The sequence below is a fragment of the Pteronotus mesoamericanus genome, unplaced genomic scaffold, assembly GCF_021234165.1.
Source record: "Pteronotus mesoamericanus isolate MK-2021 breed Mesoamerican mustached bat unplaced genomic scaffold, CSHL_Meso_final contig_246, whole genome shotgun sequence".
Lineage (NCBI taxonomy): Eukaryota > Metazoa > Chordata > Mammalia > Chiroptera > Mormoopidae > Pteronotus > Pteronotus mesoamericanus.
In genome coordinates, this window is record NW_026555104.1 from 3,706,395 (window position 1) to 3,724,691 (window position 18,297).

Consider the following 18,297-nt stretch of genomic DNA (forward strand, 5'->3'; position numbering starts at 1 on the left):
GTGAAGAAACAGACACACATAGAGGTTGTGCAAAATCACACAGATACAAATATTGGGGATAAGGTAAAGAGGAATTCAGACTCTATGCTCATAACCACTGTGCATCGTCCCTCCGCAAATGGATTTCTTTGTTAGTGGTATTTTATGCAAGATATCTAGGGAGCTCTTGCTGACTGCTGTTTGGACTATTAATCTGAATAATTGTGCTAAGAAAAAGAAATTTGAAAATATAATTCAAAACCTAAAAATATTTATACCTTTTGTTCTAGTAAATCTATATCTAGAGATCTCTCTTACAGGAATAAATAAAAGATGAAGAAAAAATTTATGTACAAAGATACATGCTGCAAAATAACTTACACAAATAGAAATAAAATAACCTAAAAGCTTAATAGGAACAGAATAGTTAATTGAAATAAGACAGGCCCATGGATGAAATATATGTAACCATTAAAATAATGTTTACAAAATGTGTTTAATAATGTGGGAAATACTTATAGTAATATATAATGCATTAAAATCTGATTAACAGTATAATTCTAAATTTTCTTGAAGCATTAATGCATTCTATATAGCTAATTCATACATTTATACACAAACACATACCTCCAAATAGACATGTAGGCAAGACTGTACATAATTGTAGAGCCTAAGCAAAATAAAAGTTGAGGCCCCTTGTGCAAAAATTATTAAGAATTTACAAGATGGTGACAGCAGAGAATGAAACCAAAAATGGCGTCCCTTTGAGTGTGGGCCCTGTGTGACTGCACAGGTCGTTGACTCATGAAGCCAGCCCTGCACGTACGTTTTGGTAACAAAATAACTGCAAGGAAATATGATGAGATATTTCTAGAGTTACCTTTTGTGACAGCATTATGAATAGGTTTTTTTCCTCCTATTTTTCTATTTTAGCTAAAACTTTCTCAATGTTATATATTGTTTTAATAGTCAGACATAAAAATTATCTTAAAAAGTTACACATTTTCATAAATCATGCAGAACTACAGGATATACCTTGAAGTTTAACTATGAGATTTCCTAGACATGAGTATACTTAGCTGTTTTAACACCCAAAATACTTTGAGAGTTTGATTATTTCAGCTCTAGTTGCCTAATAGTAATAAGATTAAGGCTTGGCAAATTGGGTGGAAGTTGATAAAGATTATCTTGATCATCCTTTTGCTTTTCTTCCCTATAAGAGTCTCCCCCTGCATTTCCTCCTTTTAACCACTAGTGACTTCCTGTTTTCTCCTGTATTACCCTCTATCAGAAGAGGAAAAATGTTTATCATTTGTTACAAGGTTACTATGTGCAAAGAACCACACTAAGTAAATTATAGTATCTCCTTTGTTCTTTTTAACAAGCTTATCAAGTAGACATTGTTATCCAAGTTTTATAGAAGAGGATGTTGCATCAGAGAAGTTATGTATCTGTGGCCAAGGTCATAATACTAGTAGAGATAGAGCAGGATTAGAATTCATGTGGGGTGCGTAGTTTCCAGTTATGGTCACCAACAGTTTCTCCCATCTTTTTTGTCTATGCCTGTATTCCTTAATTCAAGGGCTGGGATCTGTTTGCTTTACTCCTTCACCTGTGGATGGTTTTATGACTTGCTTTGACCAATAGAATGAAATAGAAGTGGTGGTATGGAACTTCAGGGTCTAAACATTGAGAGATCAGGCAGAACCCACGCAAATTTCATTGGTTTACTTTGGACTTTTATCTTTGCTTCTTCGTCAGTAAAAATTGTCCTGAACCTTGATTGTTGCAAACCCTAGTTGTTTTTCAGTTTGTAACTTAATCAAAGTCTATGGGAGGGAGTACTCACCTAGTCTGTAGAATGATAGAATTTTACCTGCCAGGGTAACATTCAAGAATTTGGACAGGTTTAAGTTGCTTTCTCATTGGAAGGGAAAGAGGTTTTAGGCTTGCAGGAACTCTTTCTGCCTTCTTCAGTTGCGATACCTGGGAACTAAAATAAATTTACGTGTTCCCTTAAAAGAACCTAAGCCTTAGGAGAGAGCAGGGAATCTGTTCTGTTAAAATAGTCCTGTGTGTGTTGAACTTTCCGATTTCTTCATCATCATTATCATTATCATCATCTTCATCTTCATCATCAATACCATCTGGAAAATCCCTGATTGACTAATGGTTGACAATCATAATATACTGACCTCCAAAACAAAGCAAAGCAAAACAAAGAGAAATGCCTTCCAGAAAATCCAAGTGGGCTCTTTGCCTGCTGGCTCTATTTCTCTCTATGTTGACTTCATTAATATTTTCAAAAATCCACTGGCTCTAAAGCATATCAAATCATAATCCCAGACTAGTCCTTAATTGTGTTCCTCTGTTTCTCACATTGTAATACTTTGCTCTCACACAGGCAGGAGAGTATAATGCCTTGGATGAGCTCTTTATTAACGTTCAAGAAGGTAAGAGTAAAACTCCATGCAAAGTTGACATTAGAGAAGTACGCTTTGAGGTAGGGTGGATTAGACCATGCTGTTTTCTCTAGACCTTCTAACTTTCCTCACACTTAATAATCAATTGTTCACTGAGTCTGAGGAGGCAGTCTCTGGATGTAAGTGGAGCAAAGACTCTCTTCTTAGAAATTCTCCCTAATTCAGGTCACAGTAGCTAAACTTCAGAAGCCAGGTCTCTGTGTATATTACCTAACTACTTGGCACACAAAGGTTTGTCAGATGAGAGGCAGGCAGGCTCTGACCAGTCAATGCCTTGAGAAGCCACGTAAATCCTTCTTAGAGTTCCACAGACTTAGAGAACGTTTTTTTCCTGTCAGCTATTCAGAGAAGTTTGGCTGTTTCAACTCTCTTCCCCATTTCCATCATTCAGAATCTGTAAGACAGATATCAAGTCCCCATTTATCTCATTACATGAGACTCTGTCACTTAAAAATCTGGGAAGTTGCTGAGTTGAGGAAATGCAGAGCTGGGGTGGCAACTGGCCGCCCCAGGCTGCACGAGCTAGACTTCTCCCTGCCAGAGCGCCCCCTGTGGCCAAAGGACGCAGCTGTGAGCCTTTCTTAAGGAGCCTGATGTTAGGCGCTGTGAGCCCAATTTGAATCTAGGAAGAAATGTAGATGCTTCCTTGCCCTGCTCTCTCAGACTGTCACATGACTGCCTCCCGGACAGTACCCATTCGTTCAGACTTGAAAAGGAAAACACAGAAAGTACAGTTTGTATTTATCTATTTTCTAAATAGAGTCCCCCTGGTTATTTGTGTTTCTAATACTCTGTTTGGTCTTTCTGGTTTTGCAGTCACCACTGACAAGGAGTTCCACAGGAAAACCAGAAGTTCCAAAATAGCAATCGGAAGAGAACTTGGTTTCAGTCCCTTTTCCATTAATGCCTCTTTTCCACCAACCACATAACCTGTGAATTTGGAATATTTTCCCAATAGCATTGGTTTTCATAAGTTATAGTGCCTGTCAGGAAATAAAACTGCTTTGGTGGAAAGACCAAAATTACAGCTGAGAACACAGGAATGTCGAAGCAGCCTTCGAAGTCCGGCAGAACGGACGGGAACGAAGGCGGGTGGGTCCGGGAGGCCAGTCTAACGCCTGGAACTTGTGCGAGTTGCCAGTCAAGCCCTCTGGCCTCATCTTCCACCGTCACTTTGCTTCAGCACAGGAGATAATTAATCCCACAAACCTGATAAAATGTTTTGCTTAGTGAATGCTTATGGAGAGTGTTTTATAGTTAGAAATATCAGATCATGTTTAGATATATCTTTAATAATTTCCATTTATTGAAAATAATACAACCTCATTAAAGTGAAAAAAGTCCTCAAGAATACACTTTCTATTAGTATTTCTAACTATTCTGAAAGATACAGAGCATAGCGTATATACATTTCATGATCCTGAAGGATTTAGGGCACAAGATAAAGTGTGCTGTTGGGTTTTGTTTTTTTGTTTTTTTTTTTCTTTTACATATTGGTATATACCTTTATTTTATATGGCTGGTAAATGTTTATACTAATTAACAAGTGGGAACAGGATTGTAGGGTGGCAGAGGGGTTCATAAACTTTTTTCCGTTGGTCTCTGAGCTGCTGGAATCTTGGTTCCAATGCAAGTAGCTCTGGCCCAGATTAATATTTCTACTTTCACCCCTTCCATAAAAACAGCCTGTTGGAGAAAATTTCTTTTCCTGAAAAAGTGCACCATTCCCTTTACCCATCTCCATCATTTTCCCTCCCCCACCTAACCAATGCACATATTCATAAACTCTTTAAAAAAAAATTTATCCTTACCTGAGGATAGTTTTTCTTCGTTTTTAGAGAGAAGAAGGGAGAGAGGAAGGATGAGAGAGAAACATCGATGTAAGAGAAAAGTATCAATTCATTGCCTCTTGTACACACCTGGACTGGGGAACAAACCTGCAACCCAGGTATGTGCCCTGATTGGGAATCAAACCCACAACCCTTTGGTTATGAAAGGAGCCTCCAACCAACTGAGCCACACAGGCCAGGGCATATTCATAAACTCTTGTTCCAACCTAGTAGGCATAGTAGTGAGATAAGGCTTCATGGAAGAAAAAGGGGTTGAAAATTTCAGTTTTACTCCTGCAATAGAAATGGATTTCAGCCTCGTCTAGATAGAAATGGCCACATTAAACTCACAGAGGAGAAAATAGGCTCAGAAAGGGTGGACAACTCCTTCATTTTGTTCACCAGTGTATTTCTGGCACCTGGTGTGGTACTGGACTTCAAGTGTTCCTTAGCTAAGTTACTTTCCTGTGTCTGTTTCCACATTCCAAAGATAATGATCTCTGTCCCCTTGAACTGAGTAAGAGATAGTTTATCAACTAGTAAACCAATACTGAGCACCAACTATTTGCAGAATTGTATTAGAAACTATCAGGATTGCAAAGAATGCTATATAAATCCATATTCCGCAAGAGGTTACCTGTAAGTACATAACTACATATTTGGAAGGAGATTACCTATCAACCTTGTGCCTCAGAACCTAGCTGTATTTCCATTTCTAATCTGATTAAGCTAGCCAAATGCCATACAAGAAACCATAAAGCCAATTTGGAATCTTGGATAACTGTGTACCAACACCCATTGGCTTTCTGTGGGCAGGATTTGGCTGAGAGAAGTCATCTGCTGCTAGTGCTCAAAGAAAGTTAGGGATTAAATAAACCTAGTTCTGTGTTCTAGGGTAGTGTCCATGACCCCATGAGGTCCTAGTCGCAATGGCACAGTTGGTTAGTTCAGGCCATCATGTCTTTAGAGTCAGTTTTAGTGACTTGGTTAAAATGCATCAGATATTTAAGCAAGTTCTCCCGTTGTATTTCAAGGGATTTTTCCCTCCCCATTCCAATGTTACAAGTTTTGTTCTGTAACAAAGCTCATGTCTATGTTAGTCTCCTTTTAGAGCTCCTTTTTGATGTATTGTAGCCTTTTTCCCCCCTGTTTGGCATAAATAACTAAATTATGTAGTGACTAGAATTTGTCAGCCTCAGTAGTATCAATGTTTTGGGCAAATTAATTCTTTTTTTGTGGGGGCTGTCCTATGCTGTGTAGGATGTTTAGTAGCATCCCTGGCCTTTGCCACTAGATGCCACTAGAACACCCCCTCCCTGCAAAAATGTCTCCAGATAGTGCCAGCTATCTTATACCAACATTACTTTGTTGCCTAAAACCATAATGCTGTTACTCAATAGCCAAAACTTTGCAAATGGATTTATTCACTGTATTTAACCAAAACCCATGTAGGAAAAATGCCAATGAGGAGGGAACCCCCGCCCACCACCAATCGCAACAATTGTTGATCTTTACAAAGTATTCCTTGACCAAGAAAATATCTTGGGTGACCTACCACCTTCCCCACTCACACTGCCCCCCTTTCATACATAGTTGTTTTTAACAATCCAAGGCAGGTGTGTGGCAGAGACTAGCTGCAGAGCGGGAGAATTCGGTGGGCGGAGGGTTATCTGAGTGAGCTTTGCCACAGGTGTGTGTGGGTGACTGAACTTTTAGGGACATATCTAGTGACTGGAATTTCATTCTGCTGCTTCTACTTGTTCCTGAGTTTGCTTGTTGATAGGTAGAGAGAAACTATTGTAAATGGTTTTTAAAATCTATTATTCATTGCTGTGAGTAGGGAGTGGTACAGAGGGGAGGAAAGCCACATTGCAGACTGAAAAGCGGAAAGCCGAGACAATGCTGATGGTTAGGTACGGCAGTGCAGTTGGCAAAGCAGGAATGAAGCCGTATGGACTATTCTCTGAGTAGCTTAAAATCTTCAGGAATAAACAGGTAGGAGTTTTATAGGTGATTTCCCAGGATTTTTCTCTGCCTTCCCAAAAGGACATCTTGGGCTCTATTTAGAGGTACTACGGTATGTCCCTCACTCTTTTTAAAAATAAAACTTTAGGTAAGAAAATAGAGAGGTCAGGTTTTGTTGTTGTTGCTGTTTTACAGGCTTTCCTGCCCAAAGCGGATGGAAATGACTGAAAGCGTGGGGGTGGATATATGCATCTTGGGTTTGTGCTGGTCCTTTTCCTCAGACCATCATTGTAATCCCGGGGTACCGAAGGGCGTGGAGACAGATAAGCGAAGAAAACTCGGAGAAAATGTAGGGGTTGGAACAGAGCTTTTGTTTTCTGGTTGTCGTTTGATACGATCTCACAAGAAATCTGTGTTTATTTCCTATTTATAGATTAGTAAACAGAGATAAGAGAAATTAAATATGTCGATGGGGAGAAAACTAGGAACGGCAGAGCTGACATTCAAATCTGTTGTGGGACTCTAACACCCGTTCTCTTTCTGTTACATCCTGACGCCCCTGGGCAAGGTGAAGCATCTGTCACACGAGCCTCTAGTGATGGGAACGTTGTAGGTAGGCATCCTCTTTGATGCCATATGAAATGTCAAGCTAATGCATTATGACTACATGCTGGGTAATGGCCAAGAAATTTGTATGTATTGATTTCAGTCTGGCTACAGAACAAAATATTTGACTGCCAAAGACTCATTAAAGTATGTGTCTGTTTTTGCCACTTAAACACATAATGACTAGAAAAGAAAAGGCTGATTAAAGAACATAGTTACATAAAATCTTTCCAAATATGTTATTTTCTATTTAAAGAGATCATTTAAAATTTGACTTGTGGTCCCATAATTTCATTTTAGAAACATATTTGAACGTCATATTATCTCTAGGATGTGTTATGGAGACTTTACTGAAGTGAACGGAAGTGATGAATGACTTAAGCGCTTAAAACAGCATTTTTCTCATTATGTTTCTTATTTATAGATTGCAGTCACCTTCATTGAATCCCTGTTCTTGAAACTGGACTCGACCCTCCGTCCTGCTGTGTAATGTGCTCACAAAACTATCCGTACAGCCGCACCCTGCCTGTGTGTGCTGCAGGGCCTGGCTCTGGCCCAGCTCTCCTCTCATCGCCCCCGGCCTGCAGAGGGAACCACCACCGAGCTTCTCAGTGGTGCCAGTCCCCTGTCACCAGCGCCTTCCTGGTGGCCTTGGCGAAAGGCGTCTCTGGGCCTGCCGCGGAACACACGCCTCTGGAGGGTCGTCTGCACTCACATAATGTATCCATCTCAGCACGGCCCTGTCCTCGGTGTTGTTATTCTTCTACCCCCTGCCGGGCGACTGAGCATTCCTACATTGCTGAGAGTCAGTGGACTGCTGCTTTTTCTCTGCAGGCTTCTAAGAGCCGTACCAGCAATAAATTTGTCCAATGCCCTGGATTCTTTGCTAGAATGTTAAATACCATTAAATAAAATACCCCTAATTCAGTGAAATCTTGCCTGTTCAGCCTTATATTCCAGCCCCCTTGATCAGGCACCCTCAAAATCCTATCACAGGAGAACTGTCCTTACCCCTGCTAGTTCTTAGGTAAGTAGTTCTTTCGGTGTAGAGTCTCTTTCCTCTGCTATCAGACCCAGCTTGTCCCCAGGCAGGTGATGCTGAGATTTACCTTCGTTATCAGCCTGAGGCCTGGAGGGGAGGCGTGGGCAGCTCCTGGTGGGGCAGCACTCTGTTAGTTTCCTGCAACAAATAACCACCAACTTAGTGACATAAAACAATACAAATGCATTATCTTACAGTTCTGAAAGTCAGAAATCTGAAAATCAAGATATCAGCAGAAGAGAGTTCATTTCTTTGCCTTTTCCACCTTCTAGAGGTCACCTGTATTCCCTGCTTCCAGGTGCCTTCCTCCGTCTCCAAGGCAGACAGCATAGCATCCTCACATCAGTCTCTCTCGTTCTTTCATGCCCTCAGCGACCTCTGTTTTGATTGTTACATCTCTTTCCTGACCCTCTTGCCTCCCCCCTTTTTAAGGACCTTGTGGTTACATTGCACCCGTGAGATAATCCATAGTCTTCATATCTCAACACTCTAACTTAATCACATTTGCAAAGTCCCTTAGGACTTCGGGATAAGGACATGGATATCTTCGGAGCTATTATTTTGTCTACCATAGGTACCTCTTGTTCTGTGGGAGAGGGGCTATTAATGCAAAATGCTCACTCTCTCGGAGGGATGACCAGCTGCCTTGTGCCAGTGACTACCCTTGTCCTTCTTACCAACCAGGATCATGACCTTTTCTCCTGTTGGGTGGTGGGTTGGCCAGTTCAAATCTACCTCTTTGCCTGTTTCTGCTGATTGTTCCTGGCACCATTTTTGTTATTGCGGGTAGTCTAGGAAATTGATGGCAAGGTGGGATTAAACATGTCAGGGAAAATAGGGAAAGAGATTAGATAATCTGGGAGAGTCTTCTGCCCACGAAGCAAATCTGACCCTAAATGGTGAGCAGGAGAAGCCCTAGTGTGCGCTGCAGTCTAAGGTGCATTCAGTAATGGTGTTGGGAGCCCTCAAGCCAAAGTTGGCTGTCATAGGGGTTTCTGTGTCCAAGGAATGGGTTCGCCTGAATATTCCCGCCACATTTTGTCACTGGTCAGGATCAGCAGCCTGCGGGAGGGATAGTCTTGGCACAACCATGTCATTGGGTTTCAGAGCTCAGCGGATGGGCCCCTTGGTTCAATTATCTTCCTTGCATTTGAGGATCTTTGATTAGCATTCTCATGCTGCTATGACCCCATTTTGACTTTCAAACACTATGAGATCAATCTTAGACAATAAACATGTAACCATAACATTTACTGCATGAGCCTTAAGAATGTAGTGTAAATAATACTGAGAGGTATAAACTTCCTTGGAAGTTAAAAGGAAGGAAAGAGCACAAACATTTAGGACAAGAAAATGTTATGGGTATTTATAATGTGCCTTGAAGGATGATTAATATTCTTCTGGGTTGGTATTGGCTGAGAGGAGAGGGCCTTCTTCCTGGAGCAAATGGCTGAGCACAGCTGCAGAAGGAGAACAATATGTGGTGCGTCTGGGAACAGTGAGGGGTCCAGTGCACCTGAGGCATCAAGTGTTTGGAGGAAAACAATGAAATTGATCTAGTGATTATCTGCGGTCATCGAGTGGAGTCAAAGATGGGTAGGATAGGTGGGAGTTAACCAAGAAAAGTGTTCTGGGGGAGGAAGTAGCAAGTGAAGAGGAAGAGGGACTTTTGAATGAAGATGAAGTCTGAGGGAGAGGCGTGAAGATGAGTTATATTAGTGGATAACAAAGTGGACTTGCCATTAGATTTGAAAAGTGTCAAGGAATTGTGAGACCAAGGTACTAAAATGATTATTAATGTAGTAGCTGATTGGGCAGAGATATTCAGAGAAGAGAAGAAAAAACTCTGACCAGAAGTTGGGGGGTGAGTGGCAGAGGGTGTCTTAGAATCCTGTAGACTATAGCAAAGAGGAAAGGAAGAGGCAGATGTAAGGAAGTGCATGAATTACTGCAGATGAGATGTCAGGGTAATGAAGTACCCCTTTTTGTACCCGAGAGTACAAACATTTATCGTGGACCGACCAACAGTTACAGTAAGTGTGTGATAAATACTATCTCCCCTGGCAGACTGTGAGTACCCTGAAGACTCATTCATCTTTGTAGCACCAGGAGGTGGTTCAAAAACACCACCGTAGAAATATTCAAGAACCTATTGAACAAATCAATGAGGAAATGGGTATCAGAAAATGAAAACCAGTATTAATTAGGTACATACTGAATGATAAGCACTATCAGGAACTTTTGCCTATGTCATTTTCTTAATTTCCAGCAGTCCTATTTAAGAAATAAAGAGATTGGGGCTTTGAGGGGTTACATAACTTGCCCAATTTCCCATCACTAGTAAATGCCAGAAACAGAGCAGGATGCTGGAATGGGGTGGGGGGTGGGAGTGTAAGTTTCCTTCATCGAGGAGGGCTTTGATGTGGTTTTTGAAAAAAGCCTGGTTTTGGTTAACACTAGGAAGTTGAAGGAGTTTGTGAATAAAAAGGTACAATTTAGTGGTAAGACAGTGGACTTTCAGATGATGCTGTGAAAATGAGACCATGGAGGAGCGAGTGGGGCTAGAATGCCCAGTGACTGAGTAGGGATGAGAGAATGGAAGTACACAGCCACAAAAGTGGGTTCCAAAAGCTGGGATTTAGGAACCATTTCTTTGAAATTATTTTCAGTTTGTTGAGCAACTACAGTACAGAATATAAAACAATAGAAGACCAAGTTATGCTATGTATTAGTTATCTGTTGCTGTGTAACAAATCACTCCAACACTTGGTGGCTTAAAAAAAGAACATCTATTATCTCACAGTTTAAGTGGAATTGGGAATGGCTTAGCTGGGTCTTCCAGTCCACAGATTCTCACAAGGCTTCAGTCAAGGTATCAGCCCAGCTGCAGTCATCCCAAACCTTACCTGGAACAGGATGTATGTCCCAGCTTGTTTGCAATACTGCCAGCAGAATTCAGGTCCTGTCAGGTGGTAGGACTAAGGGCCTCAGTTCCCTACCGCTTACCCTCTCCATAAGGCTGGCAGCATGGTAGCTGTCATCAAAATGAGCAAGTGGGAAGGAGAAAGAGAATGCCAGCCAAATGGAAATCACAAGCTTTTATAGCCCAGTCTCAGAAGTAATATCCTGTTATTTTAGTTAGAATGGAGTCACTAGGGCCAGCCCACCACATTGTGGGGGCAGGTTACTCCCAAGAAAGTGAACGCCAAGAGGCAGGAATCACTAGTGGCTATTTTAGAATCAGCCTACTACAAAGCGATTTGCCAGAGATAAGATGTCTCTTCCTAAGGAAGAATTAGAGGCAAAGTTTTTGGTGTAGAGGTTAACATGAAATAAAAGAGAAATAGGTTGTGAATAACTTGGTTACATAAGGAAATAGAATGATTTATTCAGACTCCAATTTATCTTTCTGACCCACCTTCTGCCATGGACTTTCTGGAAGGACGTTACCTGCAACCTTATCTGACCCTCCTTCAGTGAAAGTGTTTGCTGAGGTAGAACCTTTCAGCGTCTCATCCTCTTTTGAACATTTGCTCACAGGTTTGGAGTCTTGTGTTTTTCAATGACAGCTTCACTTTTCACAAGTCATGTCAAATGCCACAATAATAAAGTCATTTCTTGTGCTTCTGGAGCCTCAGTTAAGTTCTGAGACATGCATTCTGTGACTGGATAAGTTTTGTTTTATTTTTTTGTTTTTTTTTAAATGATCTTCAATGGTCAAATATTAGTAACTGAGAAGGCCCTATATATTGTACATTGATGGTCTCTTGCAGAAATTCAGTAAAGAAGGATATATTTTTTGCTAATGGAAAAAGACACGTTTTGTCCTCTGAAACCCAGGATATTTTTACTATAGATTGAAAGGGAATTTTTAAGGTCTCCTACATCTTTTTTGGGAGACCAGTTCAATTATGACAATTTGAATGGTAAAAGAGTAGCCTTTTTAACAAATGGAGCTGGGACAACCGGCTATCCCCATGCAAAGAAAGAAGTGGAATTGTGCCCTATTTTATACTTTACATAAAAATTAACCGAAATGGATCAAAACCTAAATATAAGAGCTAAAATTGTACAACTCTTAGAAGGAAAGAAGGGGAATAAATCTTTGTGAACTTGGATTAGGTAGATCCTCATTTCTTAGATATGACACCAAAACACAAAGTAACAAGATAACTTTGACTTCACCAAAATGAAAAACATTTGTGCTGCAAATGGTACCATCAATGAAAAGACAGCCAAAGATGGGGAGAAAATGTCTGAAGATCATGTAACTGATAAGGGAAGTGCATAAAAAACCCAATAAAAAAGACAACCTAATTTAAATGTGGGCAAAGGATTTTAATAGATAATAAAGAAGATTTAGGAAAGGTCAATAAACATGAAAAGATCCTCAATATGCAAATCAGAATCATAATGAGATATCAGTTCACACCTAATAGGATATCTATAATGAAAAAGACAATATAAAGTGCTGATGAGTATGTGGAAACATGGGATGCTTGTACCTTGATAGTGGAGATCTAAAATGGTATATATGCTTTAGTAAACGGTTTGACGGTTCCTAAAAAAAATTAAACAGTTAACATGTGATTTGGCAATTCTACTCCTAGATTTATACCCAAGAGAACTGAAAAATGTACCTCCCAAAAAACTTGCACAGCATTATTCATAATAGACAAATATGTGAAAACATTCCAAATATCTATTTACTGGTGAATAGATACACAAAATATTTATAATGTATATAAACTCTGGAACATTTTTTGGCCATAAAAAGGAATGAAACACTGACACATGCTACAATATCAGTGACCTTGAAATATTATGCTACGTGAAAGGATTCAGATGACAAAACACAGATATTATATAATTGTCCTGAATAGGTAAGTCCACATAGAAAGCAGAGCAGCAGTGGGTGGGGCCGAGGGGGAGGAGAGATGGGGAGTGACTGTCTGGGGCTCTGGGGTTTCTTTTTGAGATGAAGAAAGTGCTCTATTAGCAGGTGCTTTGACCAGTGCAAAACTGTGAAGAAAAACCCCCCACTGAATTATTTACATTAACAGGGTGAACTTCATGGTATGTGAATGATATTACAAAAAAGCTGTTATTAAACTCCCCCCCCCCCCCCCGCCGCCACCTCCTATTTCATCTCTTCAAAGTCTTGAAATTTGATAAAGCAATAGTGTGGACTGTGTTGTAGGTGCCTATGAACCAACTCTGACCAATTTAAATTTCCGGTCATTGACATATCCCATTATACACTTTTTAGTTATATTATATCCTGTTGAATGTATCTCACTCTACTACAAAATCCTATCACGACAACCTAATTGCACACCATTCAAAGAATTGTAGAGTTCCATTCAGTGTTAATATAAAGGCTAGAAAAAAAACCACATTCTTTGTTATTTCGGTGTTTTGAGTTTTCATTAACATTTTGTTACTAAAGATGAGTAATCTAGTGAATGTAATTAGTTGAAGTGCTAACAGTTGTCACATAAAATCTCCTAAGAAATAGTTCAAGTTCTAGCATCTCATCCCCTGAATTCTCAATTCTGTTTTTAAAAGTAAAAATAATTGTTTCTGAAACATAGGATCAGATGTGTTTAACATCTTTCAGAATAATATCTTTTTAAGCATAAGATACATAATGACAAAAATTAAAAATTTCCACAGAGAGGATATAACCACACATGACAGCTTATTTTTTGATTTGGCAATTTCCTAAGTTCAAAGCATCTGGGGAGAGTAGCAAGTAATAAAATAAGACAGATTTATGGAGCCCACACATGGCAATATTTTTGTGTAAAATTAGTCAAAATCATTATACTTGTAAATGAGGAAATGGATTCCAACAATTTTGCATATTTTAAAGAGCAATCATATTTGGTCTCAGTGAACTGGAAGAGCTGAGCAATTTGTTGGATTTCTTGATCACCAGCATTGGAATTCACAGTAAAATCTGAGGAAGTCCGCCAAGCATTGGCTCTCAAAGGATTCGGATAATAATACATTGATTTTCAATAAGTAGAATTCAAGCTATATTGCAGTTTATATCTTCATAACCAAGGAACGGAGGGGAAATGAGCCGTTAGAAGAATTTTCCACTGACACTTCTCTGTGTTGCTCTTATATATTCCTAAAATTTTCTGATGGGACAGACGTAAATATGCCGCATGTTAAGAAAACCCAAAAAAGAAAAAAATCCAATGGACAGTCCTTCAGTTTTAAAGTACATTGAGAGAAATGGCTGACTCCAGGCCTGGGGCAGGAGAGGCGCCAGACACACCTGAACCATGGAGTGAGGACACATGCAGTAAGGAAGAGGCCTTGAAGGGGCTACTAGTCAAATTGAGGACCATTTTAACATCAACATATTAAGTGCGATAATGAATTCTAAACCACTGAAAAAATTAGGAACTTAGGAGTTTATTCCAAAAATAAGTAGGTAAAGTGAGGGCTCTTGCCTATAGTCGAATGCCACAGGCCAACTAGAAAATGAGTCGAATGCCACAGGCCAACTAGAAAATGTGAGGGAGCATTAGACTTGGAAACATCATTTTTGCAGCCATAGTAGTACAGGCTGGGTCAGGCAAGAATAATCAATGGATTCTAAATATGGGGAGAAATTTTGATGATGAACAGAATATTTGTATGGATTTAAAGTGTCTCTCCACAGAGTACTTAACTAATCTAAGGGAGAATAAAAATGGAGGCATTATATGGTAAAGAATCAGTTCTCGCATTGCACCTTGACTGATGATCAAAGTTATTATCACTCACAAAGAGTAGGTGGACATTGTATACCTCCAGGTGAGGCATTCCTGGAAGGACAGCACATCACCTCTGCAAGGTTGTCGCTGAGAATACGTAACCTCCATGTAATCGTGAGGCAATGTCAGACAAATCCTGAAGGAGAAACGTAGGAGGGACTGTATTTTTCCATTGTGAATATCATGAAAGATATAAATAAAGGCTGTGGAAATGTTTCAGATCACAAGAGGTCAGAAACATGACAAGTAATGCATTACTGGAATGCAGGTGGGACAGTTCTGTATGTGACACTAAGTCAGTGACAGTTGGAATATAAATTGTAGATCATGTAAAAAAACATTTGCTGATATTTAATTTGCCAAAGTTGGCAATTACACTTTGGTTATATAACAGAATATTCTTATTCTTAGGACATATACATTGAATTATCTATGGATTGAGGCCATGATATATTTAACTTACTATCAAATGGTTCAGAAAAATATTAGATACAGCTAGAGAGCTACATAATTAGATAAATAGTACCACAGGTAGCAAAAATGAGGTAAAATATTAAAAACAGGTTAGTTTGAGTAAAGGATATATGGGTATTTTTCATATTTCTGTTATAAATTTGATATTATTTCAAAATAAAAAGTTTAAAATATATCATTGATCTGGGAAATGTTTGTTTCTCTTGGCAAGGGATTGCATGCTTGTGAAGAATTCAGCAAATGAATCCCTTGACTTGGGAAATCCAGTGCTTTTCAAATATGATGACTTTGCAAATTAAAATTTGGATGCAAGTTTGGGACTATGTTGAGAAGTCCAGGGAAAAGGCTAATTTTATTTCTGTTTAGAGGCTATTTGGTTACAAGAAAAACAAACCCATGTTAACCAAAAGGGACATTTATTATAAGGAACCAAGAGAAATTCATGAAACCCAACTGTGGGAAGTGCTGCCGGCCTCATGGGAACTATTAAGATGTCAGACTCCCTCTGCCTCTCTCAGTCTCTCTCTATCTCTGTTTCTTTCTCTTTTTCTGTTTCCCTCTCTTCCCTATCCCTCCCTGGTCCATCCAGTCAGCTGGCCAGAGCTGCAGGATTTCCAGAGAGAAAAATGAAGCTACTTCTTTAGTAAAGGTTATAAGAGGCTCTTCCAAATAACAATGTGGGTTGCTCAGACACCCCAAAAATTTATTTTGTGTTGAAATCAAAGAAGAATCACTTACCATTGTTCTTTAATTAGTAACTTAATAAATTTAACCAATAATTAGTTATAGTAATGATTATTCTTAAGGGTAGTGTAAGATATATAAGTTTTAATTTGAACAATGGTATGCTTAGATTTGCCTTTTATAAAGATCACATTGACATAACTTGGAGAGTAGATTTTAGAGAAACAAGAATGAATGTGGGATATAGTTTAGAGGCTATTGTTATAGCCCAAGCAAAACACAGTGACTTGGACTTGGACCATAGCAGCAGTGGAGGCGGAGAGAAGAGGATGGATGAGAAACATTTTTAATGGGTACAACGGACAAGCGTTGGTGTTGGAGTGAATGTGAATGATTGGGGGAGAGGAAGTTTTCAGTGTCTCCCAGATTTTTAGTAGGCGTGAATGGAGATTGAAAACATTAGAGGAGGAGTAATTTGAGAAACCAAAAAGGCACAAATGGAGTTCTCAGGTAGCTGGACAGCTGATTAAAGGTAGAATCTTGATAAAGATGATAACTGTATGGCATGTGAAGCCATGGAAGTTTATGCAGTAACTGCATAAAAAAAAAGGTGGGGTAGATGATAGAAGGTTTTTGAGCCAAACCCTGAAGAACTCCCAACATTTAAGGAATAGATGGAGGAGATCTCCAACAGGAAACTGAGAAGAAATGGTGTGAGATGTAGAGGAGAAATTAGGAGATTGTAGTGTTGTCAGATGCATTGATGGGTTTCAAAAAGAAGCAACTGGTTAACTATGTTACCTGGTGGTGATAGACAAGTAAGATAGGGCAAGTGTCATTCTTATCCTCTTTGTGCAAATGAGATGCCTTTTAAAACTCCGAGAACTTAAATGACTCACTCAAGATCTGTTACGTGATGAAGATGGAGTTTGGATTCATGTCTCTTGGATCTAAAGCCTGTACTTTCAAGCACTGCCTCATTCATTTCATCAACAAATATTTATTTTGTGCGTAGTATACATAATGGATGTTGGAGATAATGTGATGAACAAAGCCTTACACATTCTAGGCCCATACTCATAAAATTGTGATTTGGTGCATGTTGAAAGGTGTAATTTCTAGGGAATGGGTAAAACAGGCTCTGTTTGTTTTCTGTTGCTTCACAAACACACGAGGACAACTTCATGGTGTGAAACAGCACCCATCTATCGTCTCTCAGTTCCGTAGGTTAGAAGTTTGTGGGTGGGCCTGACTGGGTTCTATGCTCAGAGTTATGAAAGACCAAATGCAAGATGGGCCTGGGCTCTTATCTGGAGATTCCAGGGAAAATCCATTTTCAGGCTCTCTCGGGTTGTTGGCAGAACTGCAAACGGACCTGTCATTCTTACTCAGAAGCCCAGTAGGCTCTGAGCATTGCTCACTGTTGTTGGTCACAGGACAGCAGATACTTGCTTCACTGGAACCAGCTTTGGCAGTAAGAAAAATCATCTGCCTTTTCTTTTTATTTGTTTTGGCTGGTTCAGACCCTCAGGGAGGGACTTTGTTGTTTTGTGTATGTGTGTGTCCTGCACCTCTTTTGTAATACAGAGGAATCACGCAGCAGAATCAGTGATCAGAGGAATCACACTGAGGAACAGAGTGGGGCAGAAATCTCAGCATGAACAGTGTTTGGATGACAGGGCTCAGAGAGGCAGCCAGGCCCGGCAGGGTTCAGACATTTATTTGTAATCTATAACTGGGTAACCTCAGACATGCTGATTTTTCTTTGTGATTCTCAGTAAGTTTCTCTGAGTCCCAGTTTCCCATTTGTAAAAAGAGGGTAGAATAATGTTGATAAGCTACAGAAGGAAACGAATGTAGACTAAGTGCTCAATAAATAGTAGAATAGGGTCTGAAATGTAGGTAGTATCTCATCCTGCATTCAGAGGACCTGGTGGCTGCCTACTTGAAAGCTGTTCCTTCAACCTTCTTTAGGGCTGGCAGAGCCTGTCTCCCATTACAGAGAACCAAAAGGCAAAATACTTCTTTTCCTAACTTCATTTACAGCTCAAATACAAGCATGTGGCCTAATCCGGGTCTGGACCTGTTATCGTCACCTTGAAACTTTAAGGGGAGACATCACTGTTTGCTGAAGAAGGAAAAATGGGGGAAGAGAAAGCACAAAAGTCTATGACATCGGAGAGCTGCTGAATTAATCCTGGAAACGCCTTCCTGTACTAGGATTGTCTGAGTTATGATGAGGAAACAAGTAAGCCCGAAGTCTAAGTGGTTTAGAATAGTGAAGATTTATTTCTGGCTCATATGTGTACAGTGTGGATTGGATAGGGGATTTGCTCCACGTCTCCTTACTCTGGAAGCCAGGCTTCCATCTTAAACAGTATTAAATTATTGTGTCAGAGGAGCAGACATATCTCTAGAGTGTTTTAAATAATTCTTTAAATTATCTTCCTATTTCTAGTTTA